This window comes from Glycine max, chromosome 11 (genome assembly GCF_000004515.6).
Source record: "Glycine max cultivar Williams 82 chromosome 11, Glycine_max_v4.0, whole genome shotgun sequence".
Taxonomy (NCBI): domain Eukaryota; kingdom Viridiplantae; phylum Streptophyta; class Magnoliopsida; order Fabales; family Fabaceae; genus Glycine; species Glycine max.
The window spans coordinates 32330057-32336929 of NC_038247.2; the positions used below are offsets into that span (position 1 = coordinate 32330057).

The following is a 6873-nucleotide window of genomic DNA, read 5'->3' on the forward strand; positions in this document are numbered from 1 at the left end:
TATTTTTTTAGTAGTGACTTGTGAATGCTACATTGCTGAGAGAATTCAGAGAGAATGAAACAATTGGAGCTATGGTCTTCGTGAAGAAACTGTCCTATGAGATAGCATGCAATGTATTGTATGACATTAAGGATGAGCACACTAGGGAGGCTATGTTTGTAGATTTTACTTTAGCATTTAAAGCAATTCATTCTCTTCCCATCAATCTCCCTGGTACCACATTTTGGAGAGGCCAGAGAGCCAGAGCAAGAATTGTTGACAGGATGATTCCTATTATGAACAAAAGAAGGGAGGAACTGTCAAAAGGAGTTCTAAGCTCCACAAATGACATGCTTTCTTGCCTGCTTGCACTAAGGGATGAGAATCATCAACCATTAGATGATGATTTAATAACTGACAACTTGATTTTTTTTATTTGTTGCTAGTCATGGCACATCTGCCACTCTTATGAGCTTGATGATATGGAAGTTATCCAGAGATAAAGAGGTCCACAATAAAGTTTTAGAAGGTAATTAACACATATACTTAAGAGTTTAGAGTATGCTATGGTTTGTCATTCCAATGTACAAAATAAAAGAGAATTAGTCCTTTGGTTATTTTGCTGAATTCTTTTTATTGCAGAACAAATGGAAATTATAAAGCAAAGGGAAGGAACAGAAGAGTTACATGGGCAGAGATACAAAAGATGAAATACACATGGAGAGTTGCTCAGGAATTGATGAGGATGATCCCTCCTTTGTTTGGAAGCTTTAGGAAAGCACTTAAAGAAACTAACTACGAAGGCTATGACATACCAAAAGGGTGGCAGGTGATATTAATTAACATCCTCAAAACTAAATAAATTATATTTTTTTTCTTCACACTATCATCTTTTGGAGGTAATGTTATTTGAGACATTGTCTCATTATCTGGTACTAAATGTGAGTATTCTTTCCACAAGGTTTAGAATTGTGATTCGTCACGTTTTAGGAGACTAACCCTTTCGCTAAACCTATTTGTTATTCGTCTTCATAAATTAATTAGTGACATCTTTTTTGGATAAACTTTAATGTTAGATTTATTCATTGTTCAGGTGTATTGGGCAACATATGGAACACATATGAATGATGATATATTTGAAAATCCACACAAGTTTGATCCATCATGTTTTGAGAATCCACCCAAGATAATTCCACCTTATTCTTACCTTCCATTTGGTACAGGGCTTCATTATTACGTAGGAAACGAGTTCGCCAGCATTGAGACCTTGACTATTATTCACAACTTTGTAAAAATGTATGAATGGTCTCAAGTAAACCCAGAGGAAGTAATCACTCGTCAACCAATGCCATATCCATCCATGGGTCTCCCAATTAAGATGAAACCCAGATGTATTATTCCTTAAACTTCTTTTCCTACCTTTCATTGTTTTTTTTTACGTTGTTGTTTATTATTCTCTCATGTATATTAATGATATATAACATTAGATCAATTTGTATGTGATTTTTTTACTGCATGATTGAATTAGTTTATTAATGAATTACTCATGAAAAAAAGTTTATTAACGAAATAATTATATCACATTCCTAAGATGATTATTAAAAAAGTAATAATTTTATTTTGATAATATTACGCTTAGCTATGGCCTAGTTTGTATACATATAGCTAGGTGAGTTGCACAGAAGATTTTATGTCACTACTACAAAAAGCAGTTTTAACATCAGTTTTGGACAAAACCGATGTTAATCTAAATGCGGTGGCATAAATGTAAATAATATATATTCATCAACATCGATTTTTCCAAAAACCGATGTTAATCAAAAGACGTTAACATCGGTTTTTTAAAAACCGATGTTAATAGGAGTAGTTAACATCAGTTTTCGAAAAACCGATGTTAACATATGATACGATAACATCGGTTTTTTGGAAAACCGATGTTAACGTCTTGTGATTAACATCGGTTTTTAATAAACCGATGTTAACATATGATATGTTAACATCGGTTTTTCTCAGAAAACTGATGTTAACGTTAACATCGTTGGGTTAACATCGTTGGGTTAACATCGGTTTTTTGTTGAAAACCGATGTTGGACTTATATATTTTAAAATTTCAGAACCCGAGCCCTACACTTTTCCTCGCGCTCTGTTCTTCTCTTCTGCTTCGTCTTCGCTTCTTTTTTGCGACCGTGAGTACAGGTTCTTCAACTTGTTTGTACGGCTTATCCACGTTACCTAGGTACAATTTGTTTTTCTTCTTCGCGACCTTAGGCTTTGTTGTCTTCTTCTTCTTCTTCTTCCTCTTCTCCTTTGTTTGTTTGTTTGGGGAACTTGTGCTCACTGCAAGGATGTTTGTTTGTGTGTGGTGCAAGGAGTTGGTTTGTGGAAGTCGTGGTAGCTCGAAGGAGTTGGTTTGTCGTCGTTGCCCTGGGCTGTTTGGGGTGCTGACTTTGCATTCCGTTTGGGGTGCTCACTCGTGCTCGCAAGGTGTCATTTTCAGTGAGGTAATTCAGATTGATTTGTGTCCTTTGAATGCCTAATGGGTAGGTAGGTAGGTGTGTGTTGTAATGCGTATAGCACCACGACAAATGTAACAATGTTCTACATTTCCTTTTATTGTTCTGTGTTCTGAGCTTTGAGGAGTCACTATCTCACTTGATTTGTTGGTCATTGTGCTTTGTTTTTGTTGGAAGGAAGACAACTATGGGTTTGTAGGGCTTGTATTTCCTAGAAGGTAAAAGCCTATATGACCTTTTTGAAAGAGGCAAATGAAAGGAAGACAACTATGGGTTTGTAGGGCTTGTTTTTGGTGTTGTGGGGTTTGTGTAAGGGTTTATAGGGTTCATGTATGGGGTTGTGGGTGTGGTTTGTCCTGTTGAGCCAGGTGCTTGAGAAATTGTTGTTAGGTTTAGTGTAGGAAATAAATTTGTTGTGGCTGGAGTTGTGGGGTTTACTACAGGAACTGCATCCAACTTGGTATCAAATTCATATGAGATTTGTTGTTGCTCTTCTCTGAATGTTGTGGCTTTACTTTGGCCTGCAAAAGAAAACAAGGATCTTTCAACTCTTCAACAGGACAAATGAAAAGTAATTGCTGAAATTGAATTAGTAAACATGAATGATTTAACTCATAAGTGTTTGTGTGATTGCTCCCTCTCATATTTTAAAATTAATTTGCTTATGAACTGTTAACTCTAGTATCTCAGCAGTATCTCTGTCTAAATGAAACAATTTAATTTGCTTTTCAATCCTGTGAGGTTGTCTTGCATCGTTTGAAATGTTGTTATCAAATGACTTTCTTATCCTCACTATCGTAATATTGTCTCAAAGAACCAATCTGATTAAATGTTGCTGATAATCCATGATAAGGAATTATTTGTAGGATACCTTGAACCAAGATTAAGCCTCAGCTAAGCCTTCCTTCCGTGATAATCTGTTATAGAACATGTGGGGCTTTTTATTTGTAGGATACCTACCTACCAATAATAATCTGTATGGGGTTGGTGGCTTGTCATGAAAATTCTGTGTCTTGCAAATACTTGTATCATACAATTAGTAATCTAAGATCCTTCTAATCTTTTGTTTCCCAGGAACTCTATAGCTAGAAGATACATTTGATTGGGTTTTAGTGGTCAGCTAATCAAGGTATGAGGTTTGTTTGCTACGTCATCAGTCGCTTTGCTGGACTTGCTAGACTTAATCTTGCATATACTGAGGTATGACTTGATCGAGGTACGAGGTGATGAAGATACATTTCCTTGATATTTTTGTATGCTTTGCTGTGCTGATGATTTTGTTGGTGAGAATTGCAATTGTGATGTCATGCTATCTTGAAACACAAGCTGACAATTAAAAAGATATTGATTAGTATGAATAATAGGGAAGTTAGGCCTTAATTATCATGCTATTTTGATAAAGAGCTCATAAAATCTCTGAACCTTGTTCATATATTCGTCCGAACTGTGAGTGTTCTAGTGAAAATGAAGAAATCCCCTACTAAAGGATATCGATAAGCAATTCACAAAGTAAACAAGGATGATAGTGTATGCTGTTTCTTAAATATGTAGTGTATATTTTATATTCAGTAGTTGCTTTTTGAAGGATAATTCATTGTTCACCTATGTAGTGTATATCTGTGAATGTATGTATACATGATTTTGATGATGTCAAAAGAAGAATAAAACAAGGCTCACTTTGCTTCAAGATTAATACAAGATTGTTTCAACAAACAAAGCTTTGATTCAAGATTTCTTCAAGATCAAGTCTTGCCTCACAATGAAAGGTTTCAAGTCATTCAAGACACATGTAATCAATTACCAATACATGTAATCGATTACAAATGGTTTGAAAGTATGTAATCGATTACACATCATATGTAATCGATTACCAGAGACTATGAACTACCAGAGACTCTGAACGTTGGGAATTCAAATTTTAAATGAAGGGTCACAACTATTCAAGAAAAACAACTGTGTAATCGATTACACTAATTCTGTAATCGATTACCAGAGAGGATTTTCAAGGAATATCGCCAACAGTCACATCTTATCATTTGAATTTTGAATGGCCATCAAAGGCCTATATATATGTGTGACTTGGGACGAAATTGAAGATAGAGTTTTGCTTGGCAAAAGTGTCTTATCCTCTCAAAAGACAATGAGAGAGATTCCGAAAGAACTTCATTGTCAAATGCTCTCTCAAAAGAAATCCTTGGCCAAACACTTGCAAAATCTATAAGGATTCCTACATGATCTTTATTGCAATATTCTTCTCTTGAAGAGAGAATTCTTCTTCCATTCTTCTTATTCAATGAGATTGGTTAAGAGACTGTGAGTCTCTTGTTGTAAAGGATTCCTGAACACAAGGGATGGGTTGTCCCTATGTGGTTCAGACTTTGTAATGGATTTTACAAAGATAGTGGAAATCTCAAGTGGGTTGCTTGAGTACTGGATGTAGGCACGGGAAGTGGCCGAACCAGTATAAAATTGTGTTTGCATTCTCTCTTCCCCTATCTCATTTATGTTATTGCAATCAATTTTGCCTTGCATGTTTATAGAACATTATTAAATTGATTGTTGTTGCTTCTTCTGCATTCTAAGCCTATCCCTCTTAAGATTATTGAGGCCACAAGGTCCAACAATATCTGGATTCAATTCATGGTTGCGTGTCTTTCAATTTACTTGCATCCAAATATACTAATATTATAGGAGCCGTACACCCGAGTGGGTGTTGACCTTGGTCAATACTTTGCTACATGAGTTGGTTATGCCTTTTTTGGACTCAGGTGTTCTATAATACAAATTGAACCTTAACTCTAGTTTAGAACAGTTTCAATTTCAATAATGATGGAAAGGGGGGAAAAGATATTTGAGTTTGGGGTTTTATGCACCATACCTTTCATCCTCTTTCTTTTAGACAACTTTGTTTTTAGTTTTTACTAATAGGAAGAAAAGGAAAAAGATAATAAAAGGTAAAGCAACTAAATATTTAGTGGGATTATTCAAAAAAAATTATGAGATCGATTCTATCAAATAAATGATGAAATTTAATAGTATTTCAATGGCAAGACAATTGAGATATATAAGTCTAAGTTAGAAAATTAAATTAAAATAAATAAATTATCAAATTAAAACTTAAAATCATTAACTTTTCTCTTGGCAATTAAAATATGAAGTTTAATTGATTTGTGTTTTTGGGTAATGAGTCAATTTACATCACAATCATACGTAGTTAAGGATTTGCTATAATAAGACCAATCTATGGTTGGAATGATAGTTTGTCATGCATAACAGCCAAGTGCCAAAGACTTTTCGCACAAAAGTCTCTTGGGATGATGCGATCCATTTTGCGTCTTCGTGAAATCAATTAAAGATGGACACTTGTCATAGACATCTTGAGATGAAAAGGAGACAAGAGGCAAAAGAAGTCGAAAATGAAATAAGAATATACACGTGAAACGATCAAGTAACACAAATCCTTGTAATTGGAAGCTTAAAATTAAAACCATCCCCTGCAATGCAATTTTGCAGTGTTAGTCCTTAGATATTTGGATTTGGGTCTAGTTCAACCCAAAAAGGTAACTCAAAATGTAAAAATTGTCTTTTACTTATAAACTTTATTTTGGTCATATCATTAATCGATATAGTATTTCCAGCATGCAGTGCATACACACGACAGACTATTCTGTCCAGATTTAAACATGTCTTGACCCTTAAGCTGTATGGTAATATCTTAATTAGACTAAGAACCCAATGACTCTGGTCTGTACCTTCAATCTCTAATAACTGGCCACTAAGGCCAGATTTTAGTGAACTTGGAAGATCAAGTTTGAATACATTTAGTGAACTTGCAGCAATTTACACATAGTCCTTCAAGTGGACAGGACGTGTGGTGCCTCTCTTGGGCCTGCCTTCATGGACCTGAGGTACTGTGTCTGTCTCTTCCTGGGTGTTGCTATCAGATATTTTGGATTCTCTATTCTATCCTTCCCTTTCGTCAAAGAAGAAAAAAAATCTTGCTCTAATGGGAATTTATTGTGTTAGAATTATTTTCTGATAAAATTTATTAGTGGCTTGCATTCTAAATAGTACCACAGGTGCATCAATAATCAATTATCAGTTATTTTTACAATTCTAAAATAAAATTTTTTGTTAGTAATTAGTAGTAAAATCCTTTATCGTTGTTATGAATGGAACAATGATAAAAAAACACTTGAGCCATGTGGGAATGATATTATGAAAAGGAAGGGAAAAAGGGACATAGTGAGAACTTGGGTTCTGTGATGGGAATTGCATGGCAATCACTAATAGATATGTTGCCTCACACACACTCTTCGTTGCTTCTAAATTTTAGCAGTGATAAAGAGCCATAATTATCACTTTTTGTATTTTGAATTCA

The 6873-nt window shown here is 34.7% G+C and overlaps 1 pseudogene; it reads left to right on the forward strand.

The window, feature by feature from the left end:
• Positions 1–275: 275 nt before the first annotated feature.
• Positions 276–1384, forward strand: LOC100777752 (taxadiene 5-alpha hydroxylase-like; annotated as a pseudogene).
• The last annotated feature ends 5489 nt before the right edge of the window (positions 1385–6873 follow it).